The 11868-nt window shown below is 48.4% G+C and overlaps 1 protein-coding gene across 1 annotated transcript in view; it reads left to right on the top strand.

Moving 5' to 3' along the window:
• Positions 1-292: 292 nt before the first annotated feature.
• Positions 293-11868, top strand: part of PLXNA4 (plexin A4) — a 529822-nt gene continuing 518246 nt past the window's right edge. Inside the window, exon 1 of the mRNA XM_088141425.1 lies at positions 293-770. The gene's annotated coding sequence lies outside the window, so the exon portion shown is untranslated. The remainder of the gene's footprint in view (positions 771-11868) is intronic.

Genomic DNA, 11868 nt, shown 5'->3' with positions numbered 1-11868 from the left:
ATGCATCGGCCAGGCGCCCGCCCTCGCCGGCAGCTGCGGCGGCGAAAGGTCCAGGAGCGGCCACAGCCCGGCTCCCACTGAGCCCCGCCGAGCCCGCGATCGCCCGCCCGCCCGCCCGCCCGCCCGCCGGCAGCCCAGCCGCCCCCCCGGTTGCCAAGGATATCTCTCTTCCCTGCTCCCCCGTAGAAGCCAAAGGGGGAAAACTGCGCTGCTGCTGCCGCCGCCGCCGCCGCTGCCGGCATTTCCGTTCCTTTCCTCCTTTTCGGCATCGGCGCCCTCCCGGCTCCAGCCGCCGCCGACATTCGGGCTGCCCCAGTGGCCGGGGCGGGGCCGGGGGCGATGGCTCGCCGGGGCGGGAGATCGGCTGCCTGAAGCCGCGCGGAACCGCTCGCCCGCCCGCCCGCTCGCCCGCCCGGCCGCTGCAGCGGGCGCTCTCCCGGGCGAAGGCGGCGGCGGCGGCGGCGGCGCATCAGCCCGGCGGGCGCTGCGGAGATGGCCGAGTGAAGCGGCAGCGGGGCGCCGCCGGAGCCAGCCCGTGGCCGGCCGGGCTCCGCCAGCGGGCGGGAGGGGGCGCCGGGCGCGGATTCCTGCTCTTCCTCCCCCCCGTTTGCCGGGGGGGCATTTTCTGCAAATCGGGGTCTGGCCGTCACCTGCTCGCGGCTGCCTGGAAGGGCTGTTTCAAAACCTTGGACAGGAACAGCGGCGCCTCGCAAGGAGGACGGACCTCGCTGCGGATCCGGCGGGCAGCCCCGGCTGGGACCAGCGCAGAGGTAAAATATGGGGGGCGGGGGGGGGGCGCGTTTAAAAATAAATTAAAATGCATGCATGCATGTATGTGGATATAGATAGATATGGAGTGCAGGGGCTTGCAACAAACTGTGTGTGTATACACACACACTCTTACTACACACACGCACCCACACCCGAGACACCATCTGCAGTGTCAATGCGGCGCCTGGGTTGAGCAAAGGTGGGGGGGCAGGCAGGGAGAAGGGGGGAGCATCTCCAAGCTTCCCAGGTAAGCAGGAGCCCCGTCACCTTTTCCCTCCCGCAGAGGTGAGGAAAGCTTGCGAGCACCTGCCCTGATTTTTTTTGGGGGGGGGAGGAGGAGAGGACAGGAGAGGGGAGGGAGTCACAATCCTGGAGGGGGAGGATGAAAAGTATTTCCCCCCCTCTTCAGCTTCTGGTTTGTGGTGGTCTTCTTCACTTGGGGGTGGGCAAGGTGCTGAAACCAACTTAAAAAATAAAGTGGGGGGGGGGACACCCTAGGCTGTGCAATTCAGAAGCCTTGGTCAGCCCACAGGCTCTCCTCCTTTTTATCCAAATGGGGTTAGCAAGACATAAAAATTCACAGGGGAACCTAGGGATGAAAAATCAATGACTCTGCCAGTGTGTGTGTAATGGACATGTGTGTCTGTGTGTGCGCGCGTGTGTGCAAGACCCAACTGCAAGAAAACGAGGGAAAATGCAGTCCAGATTGAGGAGTCTTTGCCATCTGACTTCCGCAGGACTTCCCCCCTCCTGAGCTATAATATAATTTCTTGTTAAAACACGCACACACACTCGCACCCCCCTCCCCCGAGCCTGTCTGTCGGTCTCCTCGCTGCGAAGGGTGAATGCATTCGGAGTATCTTGTTAGCAGGCAAGTGTTTTCAGGAGATGACAGAGAGGTGAAGTACCACAGGGTGAGGCATTGGGTTCCAGTTGGCATGGACAAGGGTGTGCGGTTACCGTTTGCTTTTAAAAAGAATTGGCATGGTTCAGCTCCTTTTCATCATTTCAGCCTTTCCTTTCCTTTCCTTTCCTTTCCTTTCCTTTCCTTTCCTTTCCTTTCCTTTCCTTTCCTTTCCTTTCCTTTCCTTTCCTTTCCTTTCCTTTCCTTTCCTTTCCTTTCCTTTCCTTTCCTGTAGTTTTTGAGTCAGGCTAGCTCGAGCTGGTGACAAAAGGAAGGTGATTTTACACACACACACACACACACACACACACACACACACAGCTTCCCATGGATCGCTCTTGCTGGCTCTTAGTCTAAGGGAAGACCCACTGAGCTCCACTCACCCCAGACTGAGCCTCGTGGATTGTTTTCGGGTGGTGAAGTTTGGAGGGGAGGGAACAACCCCCGGCCTTTCCATCTTTCAGCTGCTCCAGCTTTGCTGCGCCTAAGGGTGAGTTTGTCTCCCCCCCCCCAAAGATTCCCTTTTCCTTTTTCCTAGGTTTCCGAGCCCAAATCCAACATCTGCCATCCATGGAGACATTGTATTGGTGGCCCAGTTCTCCCATCTCAGTATCAGAGCTTAGTTCTGAAATGGTGGATGGTGCTCTGAGGCATGGACAGAGTGCATTTCCCTCTCCCGTAACCATGGGATTGATGGTGGGGCTGCCAGACCCAGGGTGGTGTTTGCAAGCAGCTTTGAACTACCTCACCTCTTGTTGGAGATGGTAACCCCAGTTGAGAAAGAAATTTCACTTCTTTCCAATCTCCACATTGGAAAACCCCCTTTGGTTTCGCTTGTGTTTCATAAAGTGCCTTTTGCCTGAACCCCCAGATGTTGATTGACTGGTGTGTCTGGGAAACTCCAGCTGTCTTGCGAAATGTGTTGTCTTTCATATTTTTGCAGAAATGGTTTTGGGGACAACAGGAGAAGTGAGAAGCTCTTAGCTCTTAGGGGTTAGGGTTCAGAAACGGGATGGGAAAAGGGAAAAATTCAAGCTCTGTGCACCATCATCATCTTCTTCAAATCAGTTTTGTGCCAATCCTAAAAGGCAAGAAGCTTTAGTACCCATTTCACAGATGGGGAAGTGCAAAGCAGAAGGGCGAAAGAGAACCAAACCCTGTACTTTATGTTCTCTTGGAAAGATTATCGTCTGAGATAATTAATTGTCTGAGATAATTCAAGAGTGGAACTCAAACTGGGAGACCACAGTCAGTTCTCTCCCCTGTCATGGAAGCTCCCTGGATGACTTTGAGCCAATTATTCTCTCTCTTTGCTCAAACAACCTCACAGGGTTCTGGTTGTTGCTGGAAAAACTGGAGCAGGAGATGCTTGAGGAAGCTGGCCTATAAAACAAGCAAATAAAATAAACCCTTTTTATGTTTATGAGGGCAAAGGAAGCATCACAAGCTGCTGGTGGGATCGAGAAGGGTGTTCCACACGTTAGGGACTAGACGCTTGATTCCCTCTGCCGTGATTTGTGGCTCCTTTCAAGCTATCTCCTGTCAGGGCCTGTCTCCCACTCCCTTACGCCTGCATTTGGGGCTGGGAGTGTTTCTCGGGTGCTGTCAAGACAAACAGCATTTGGTGGGTAATGATCAAGATGTTGATGATTTCTTCTCGGTGCTTGCTATTTTAGCCGGCAAGGAGACCGGAGATGGGATTTGAGAAACCCTGAAAAGAAAGGCTGAGTGCAGTTACCCTGGAGCTGCGGATTAAGGGGTTAAAGCCATAGACCTTGTACGGGAGCAGAGAGATTTGATGAGAAGTGTAAAGATGGGGAGGAGGGGTTCTCTCCCCCCCCTCAATTCCTCCAGGGTTATTTCTTTCCAGAATTAAAAAGAAAATGTAGCATTGGAATGAGCCCAGGGCTTTCCAGAGAACTGATGACTTACTCAGTGGATCAAGACAGTTTGCACCGTGATGCTGGTTTTTACTCCAACCAGTCTTGTCTTGCGAACCCCTGACAAAAACACTCCCAGCGGGAAGAGTGAGTGGGTTACTCCTGCAGGTCTCTCGAGCTGTAGCTGCCCCTTTCTCATTCTCCCTCCATGTTCCAGAACTTCATGTGAAAGGAAGTTGACTCAGTCCACCGCTGGGAAGAAGAGGCAGGGTGGCGGGAGGTGCCACGGAGCATGCGAAGAGTGGGGCTCTTTTTTTGAGCATGTCAAACGTAATGGCCGTCATTAACCTCAGTGCACCTCGCGTGAGCCGTAGGAGAGGCGGGGTGTTGGGGGTCAAAAAGGACAGGTTTGGAAATCATAGCTTTAGAAATGATGTGTTATTGGGCGAAGCTGTGACCTGGCAGGCGCAACCTATAGAAAGAGCGATCTGGCCAAAATGAAGCCCTTTGAAGTCCCGTAACTTTAAATGGGGAGGTTTAAGGCACGCGCTCAACCTTACATGTGAAATCAGCAGAGCTTGAAGTTGTTCCCACTGATGATCTGGAAAATTCTGGAGTGTGTAAACAGAAATGTAAGTTTGTTCCGTATGTACACGTGGTTCTGTTTAAAAGCCAATGTGTTGCACGGTAAAAATGCTAGAAGCATAACCGTATGATTTATTCCAGGGACATTTTGGGTTATGGGGATACATCAGTAAATAAAACCTGTTTACAGATTCTCCTTTGTCCTTGTCGATGCACTCCCCTTTCCATCTTGTCAGGCTTAGTAAGGGCCCTTGACCAGAATGATCTCTTGGATCTCCAAATGCTGATCTGCAAGAGAGATCCTATGCCTCTGCAGACTTGCAAAACCGGAGTGAATTTAAAAAGGTCTAACTTTTCCCATTAAGTGTTTCAGGGACAGGGAAGAAGCCCCACCTGATAAAATCCGCTGAGTTGTACTTTAAGGCAGGAGGTGCCCCATTTCAACAGCTCAGGGGCCACGCTAGACTCTGCACAGCATATAAAAGGCTGTACCCCCCGAAGTGGGTGGGATCTGAATCCATGTGGCGGGGGGGGGGGAGTTAAAGGGCTGCCTTGCAGAGGCTTGGCAAGGATTTCACTCCATGCCCTCTCCTCTGAATTTCAAAAAATGCAAAAAAGGGCCACCTTGGAGGGGGGCTTCAGGGGCCACAGATGGCCCCTGGCTTTTCTTTTGGGTACCCTCACACACCGTAAGGCGTGGGCTTACAGGACGTTGAGCTGGACTAACACTGAGTTGGGTTTCAGCATGGGGGGGGATCCAGCCCTTGATTTAGCATCTTAGCCGTCCCATGAAGCTGTGGGAAAGCTATTTAGCCCTGTACCTTCTGTTGATGCCACCTTTGTGTTCCGCCAAACCTGGGTTTAGGCTTCCCCATGTGTGAATCCAGCCTTTCCGGCTCAATGACTCCCTGGTTTTTGGTGCTGGTTTAGCAGAATTGAGTTATTTTGGTGGAAGGGGGGCTGCCAGGGGTCTTTGTGCAGAGAACCCACCCATCAAGAGGCTAGCCCGCTCCCCGCGGAGGACGTAGGGCCTGCACGGTTCCTCTTGCAGGCAGAATGCTAGTTAGTAAGAGCAGAGAGCCGGATCAAACGTGTCCTTTCCCTGCTCCTTTGGCGTAAGCCGCATAGATTCAAACGGGGAGGATCGTGGGCTGTGTGTCGGCTCCGAGGGAGGGCGAACGTGCATGTCTGAGTTAAGCTGCAACTGAAACTGACTGTTGATATTCCACTTTTCCCCCCCTAGGCATATGGCCCTAAATTATGTAGACAGGAGAAAGTGATCTAAACACAGAGTAGCACATGCTTTTGATAGAAACGTAATGCTCCAACGAGAGCTGATCAGTTCCTTCCAGATAAACAAACCAAAGGCTCGTTAAGCTTCCTCCGTGTTAACTGTGATTTGGACAGATTTGAAAAGGATGTTCCTTGTTTGTGGGTGTGTGTGTTGATGTGAGTGTGCTTGCAGGCCAAGGGAGGGAGTCTTCCGAAGGTGTAATTCGGTGTTTTGCTCCAGCGTTTCTGCTCCGTTCCTTCCTCCCTTCCTGCTGTGGACATTAAAAAAAATATATATTAAAAGACAGTTAATGCTCACAGGATGACTGTAAACAGCCTTTCGGCGTAGAAGCCTGATCTCCAGAAGTTCCTGGGAGAATACCGGAGTTCATTAGCAGCTGAGCGACGTTCTTGCGGTTACATATGTCGGTTTAGAAGAATTAAAGAGGAACCGCAGACCTCAGACAGAAATGCCAAAATTCCTGGAAAGAGGGTCGGGGGCCTTTCCCAGCATAGTCAGACTCTTTCTCCCCTCGGCTCCAGCCAGCTTGGCTCCTGTTGGGGAGGATGGGAGTTGTAATCCAGAGAGGCTGAAGGGCTGCAAGTTGGAATTGATAGCTCTGTGGTGGCCAATCCTACAGGCCTGCACAACTGATGTAAAGGCAGCTCCGTGCAGGGGTAGATTTAGACTTGGGGAGGCCCTAAACCAGGGTTTCTCAACCTTGGCAACTTTAAGACCTGTGGACTTCAACTCCCAGAATTCCCCAGCCAGCATTTAGCCTCTGCCTAAACAATGGGAAGCTGTTGAAGCTTTGTTGGGCATTGCAAAGAGAGAACAAGCTTATCATTCCCACCCTGGCAAGGAGCCCATTTTCAGAAAAGCAAAGTACCAGCTTTGCATGGGGAAACTTGCATTGTGATGTCACAATGCAAACTGAGCCCCTTTTGGGTCCTGACATCACAAGCCCAGCCGGGGCGGACCTTCCACTGTGACATCACAATGCACATTTCGTGGCTCGCCCCCCCCCATGCGCGGAAGCCTGTGGTTCCTCTGGGACGATGTGGAGGGTCTGTTTGCAAGTGCACCCGTATTTGGAAGGAGGCCCCCAAGATGCAGAAGCCATGTGGGGTGGGTGGGGAAGGCCCCCTTTCAAACCGAAGGCGTGAATGCCTGCAGAAAGAAAGCACGGTTTAATCAATTAATGAGGGTCATGGGAGCTAGGCCAGGGGGCTTAATTTACGGAGACTTTCCTAGAGAGAATTATAATAAAACTATTTTAAGAATCTGAAAATTGGAGAGGCCCCATCAGACTGTGAGGCCCTGAACTTTGGCTTGTTTAGTTTGTCTAAATCTGGCCCTGAGTGCGCATTTACGAATGTCATGTCTAACCCCGCAAGTGTGACTTCCCACCACCCAAGAGAATGAGAAAATGACTGGTCCATGGGATTTGAACCCAGGTCCCAATGCAAAATGTGAGGATCTCGTTCTCAGGGTTTTTCTCACACTGGCTATTTTGCATTTTCTACCCAACGCTTCAGGATAGACTAGGCTGGGGGTGAACCCTTGCCTCGGACTCGGCTTATCCAGCTTGAACGATCCCTTTCATTCAAATGTGGTACTTCTCATACTACGCGAGCCAGCTAGTATCACATGGTGGCGTGCAACCGAAGGTAGCAGTTTTTAAAAAAATAGTTACAGAGGAGGCTGGATTTTAGCAAGGTCAGCTTTTCTTAAGCTTGCCTGGTCCACCAATTATTCTTCTGTGTCACTGTTTAAGGACAAGTCCAGAAATGAGATTTTCATTTCCATTTGCAGGGAAACAGATGGCTCATGTTTTAGATGGTGAAACAATTTTTTTCCCTTGAGCCATGAGAACTAGACACTTAACTTTCACCTTAAATGATTCTTATCTGATATTCCCTTGTTTTTTAATCAATAATACATGGCCTAAGATTAATTAAAAGGGTGGGGACTGTGCCGTTTCAGACTGCAAGTGGGGTGTTTTCCACGATAAGAGTATTTCTGCAGGACGTATGTAGAAAGCTAGCATGTCAGGGAGAAGGCTGGACTAGAACTTTGGGATCTAGTTTAAAGTGGAAAGATTATTGAGGATCTAGTTATGAGAAACTGCACATACTGTATACCCTGAGACGGTAGAAGTTACAGCGTGACCTCATTCCAGCAACATCTCACTTTGCTATGGACCCTGCTGGTTACAGTCCAGCAACTGGTTTCCCATTTCAGCCAGGATCTGAAACTGACACACGTTGCAAACCTGGATTTACATTTTGGCCCATTTTAGGAAGCAAGGATCATTTCTGACTTGGGCGCAAATTGGCATCTGTTCAGCCCAAGACACGTGATCTCGGCAGCTTCTTGGTGGCAGAAATGTGAAATGTGGTGTTCCCCCCCCCGCCGGGTTGTCAATCTGGAGGAACAGAATGACATCTTTTCCAGGTATCCCTGGAAAATCCCTTGTCTCTGTAGTCCTTTGAAATTTGCATAGCATGGGAAAAGCTGTCACCCTTTTTTCCTAGCTTCTCATGCTACAGGAAGAGAGGAAAAAGTTGGAGGAGATGCAACCATCTCTGAAGGATGGATTTATTTCACCAGCCCTGGCTGGTGGCCAGTTTTTCAGAAGGCCTGGAAGAGTCTCCTTATCGGCTGTTCTGATTCTATGTGAAAGAAAGACAATCTGAGATGTGGTTCCGTCCTCCTACAATTAAAATGTGTCCCTCCTTCAATGAGTTTCCTTGCTTTTCTTCCTCCCCTCCAGAACGACAGTCTTTAAGGTTTCAAGGATCAGAGCCTTACTGGGATAATTTTAATTGTCTGGAGATTTTTCTCCTTCTTTGAAATCTAAGCAGCTCTTGTAAGTCGCCTGATTAATAAGGAGCTGGACTTCAAATGATGCAACAGATGTGCGATGTGCGAATTGATTTCCGGTTCTTTGTGCTTTCTTTTTTCTCATAAGATTAAATACATGTCCATCAGACATCGCCCTCCCCCCCCCCCCACTGGGGGCAGGTGCCTTCTCAAATAATGGAAAATAAATCTGGTTAAGGAAACAAGAGATTTTCTCCCGGGGCTTTCATTTTCGTCTGAAATACAGACTTTTTATAAAAGCAGTTAATTAATAAAGGGGTAGGGTGCCAACTTACGAAGAAGCACTGGTTCACAATCACTCTGTGTAGTTGTGCATGGGAACTCGAGTGGTTGGCATAGAAAGAGCTACACCAGGGGGTCACCTGTGACAGGTAAGGCTCACCTAGAGATGACAAAGCTAGGGATGTTTGCAGAAGGTAGTCTAGGAAGTGGGAGAATCTTTCACTGGCCACAGATGCGTATATCCTAGTTACTGTACTTGCCTAATCTCTTTTGAAATTGATTTTAATTGCTTTTTAATTAATAACGAAGAAAAAAAAGCAAAACCCAATAATAAGGATGGAGGTATGTATATCGTCAAAGGAAAAAAAACGTGAAAAAAGTGAAAAAAGTATGACAAAGAAAACAGTATGATATGTCATTGTCATTATTAACAGTTACAATTCTATATATACTTATCTAATGCAAATATTATTCAAGTGTGTATATATTTCTAATACGTTGAACTTGCCTAACCTTATTTAGAAGTTTGTTACTATACATGCATCTGCCCTCCTTCAGATCTCAGACCTTCTTGTTGCCCAAAATCCTTGGGTGCAATTTGCTAAGCCCCTCCAAAGGTTACTATTAACTTGTCATTTTTAATGTGATGATGGGGGATTATTATTAAATAAATGGGACGTCACCCTACAGATGGTAAGAGACAAAATCTCCTTCAAACTGATCTGGGACTTCATGGTTCCGTCCATGTACTTTACTCGCTAACCATGTTGGAATGGTTTGTCCCTCCCCTATTCTGAGATATTCTTTTTTGCCTTTGCAACCCAGTTAGTGGAGATGTGATTTCTTAGTGGTCTCCCATCCGAGTACTATGTAATCAGGTCCAGCTCTGCTTTCCTTTTCTGGGATCAGCCAAAGTCAGATAGATGCTGCCACCTAGCTGGACAGGTGTAATCATACTAATGGCATTAAATTATTTAAAATAAAACTTAACTCAGTTAAATGCAACATTTGTCCTGATTCCACCCATGCATCGTCCTGATTCTGTCCAGTTTGTGGAGGGTGGCACTTGCCAGGCCATTTAGAGGTCAACTGTGCCCTCCATCTCGAAAAAAAAAAGTGTGTATTTCAATTGCAAAGGGAGCTGAATTGAGGATAATGTAGATTTTGTTGAAATATTTACTGTTCAATGAATAGAATTGGAACTTGTGGGGGGTGGGCATTAAATTATGGCAGATTCCAGGTCTAGGATGAGCTTGAACCAGATTGAGACTGTATTTACTAATGGTCAGACTCCATCTTGAGCTCGGGTCCAGTTCCCAGTGTTTCAGAGCAACTGGAACAGGTGCAAAGAAGAGCAATGAGAATGATCAGAAAGAAAATGAAGTCTTATAAGGAGAGACCGATGGTGTTTCTCCCTGAGAACGTGTTGTGTTTCAACACTTTGAAATCCCTGCAGGAGTGTTGCACAGAAGGACGTGTTCTCCATCCTTCTAAAGTGCAGGCCTGGACCTGTGGATGGAAGTCACAGGAAGACATGCTTTTCTGTATTTTAGGAGGAAAAAAATCCCCATAAAAGAAATGTGACAGAGGAACCCATGTTCCAGAGAAGTGGTGGGCTTCCCTTTGCTAGGTGTGTCCAAGCAAAGTCAGGAGAACCATCTCTTGAGGATGTTTAACTTGGGATCCTACCTTGAGCAAGCAGTTGGCTTTCACGAGTGACACAACAGATGCAAATTACATTTGTGTGATGACATCATGGTGTATGTGAAGTCACTGTCACTTCTACTGGATGGCTGGGGTTCCAATAGTTTTACAGGAATAATTCACATCCCACCCTCTGGAGCTTTCAGGCCAAGAGTTAGCATTCATTTGGGGACTGCCAGGAGTTGAAAGAGAAATGTGTGTAAAATATGTACTTTAGCACAGTGCTACAATCTCACCATTGTTCTGTCCTGTAGAGTGATGGGCACACATGTCCATCATTAGACTCTTTGATCAGTAGAAACATTCAAAGTCTTAGATGTTGTGAACGAAGACCAGAAGACTTGGGGTAAATGAAACAAACCTGGTGTTCCTGACATCATCTTCTTTGAAGTAATCCCATGAGAAAAAAAATAGGGAAAATGCATGGGAGAAGATTATCCTTGAGGATAATCCCACATCTCAGTTCTTGACTTGTCACTTTCAATTTGGATGAATCCAACATTTGAACATCTGGTTCTTAAACTCAGGAAAGTGAAGAAAAAGTTGTACTGGGGGACTCTTCCATCACTTGCATCGAGCTGAGAGTTGATAGAACTGAGCAAGAAGATGATGAGGATCACGATTCTGGAGAAGCTCCCAGATCTTCTCCACCTGGTAATGGTTTGGATGAGTAGATGAATGCTCATGAGTTGGCATTTTGGGTGAAAACCAAAACCATTGTTGCTTCAGCAGGAGCTTGGCTCAAAGAAAAGGGGCATATTAGGAACAGGCCATTGGGTCTTTTCTGTTTCTCAGAAGGTTCCTGATCCAGACACGTGCCACCATGGGCTTCATCCAAGGTTGCATCATGAGGCAAACCCTGCAATTCACATCTGATGTTGAGGTGCAAGGCGGTAGGGGCAAGGTTTGCATCATGATGTCACCACCCATGTGTTGTTGTTTTTCTGCCATCATGGCTAACTGCAGATGGCCACATTTCAGGGCTCAACCAAAAATCCTGAAGCCCCTTCCAGCTTTATTACTTTGCTCCTAAGACTTTGAGGGTAGTGCATTTTAGGAGAGCTGGAGAGCAAATCTAGAATTCTGTTGTTGCATGGAAGCTTGTTATCCCAAAGCTCTTGAAGAGTGATGGATACTTTTGGGGGTGGGGTTTTCTCCTTGGAGAGCCCAGATTTTGAACCCAACTAACCCTTGATAAGCAGCGACCAACTCTTGCCAATGGTTGGTCCAGCACATCATCCTGAGATCCAGTTAAACCCACCTCTTCCATCATGGTACCCTCCAGAGATGCAGTTCAGTTCCCATAATTCCTCAGCCTGATGGCCATTCTCGTGAGTATGGGAATTGAAGTCCTCACATCTGGGGAGTCAGTGCCCTTTGAACTGTAGTGCTCCATGAGCAAAAAGTGGCTAGATTGCAGACCACATCAGTAAGCACCCAGTAGCTTCTGATGAATTGATAACTCTTTTTCGATAGGCTACCCCAGATACACCATTATAAAGAACATGTGGCTCAAGCAAGCGAGCCAGGTTAGCAAGCAAGGCTGGCTGGGGAATTCTGGGAGTTGAAGTCCACCCATCTTAAAGTTGCCGAGGTTGAGGAACCTTGGTTAAAGAACCATGAATTAATCAGTCATCTTGTTC

The sequence above is a fragment of the Python bivittatus genome, unplaced genomic scaffold, assembly GCF_059951505.1.
Source record: "Python bivittatus isolate LINGU-HERP-01145 unplaced genomic scaffold, Pbiv_v1 ctg000330_np1212, whole genome shotgun sequence".
Classification (NCBI taxonomy): Eukaryota; Metazoa; Chordata; class Lepidosauria; order Squamata; family Pythonidae; genus Python; species Python bivittatus.
This window is presented reverse-complemented; position numbering and strand designations above follow the sequence as displayed.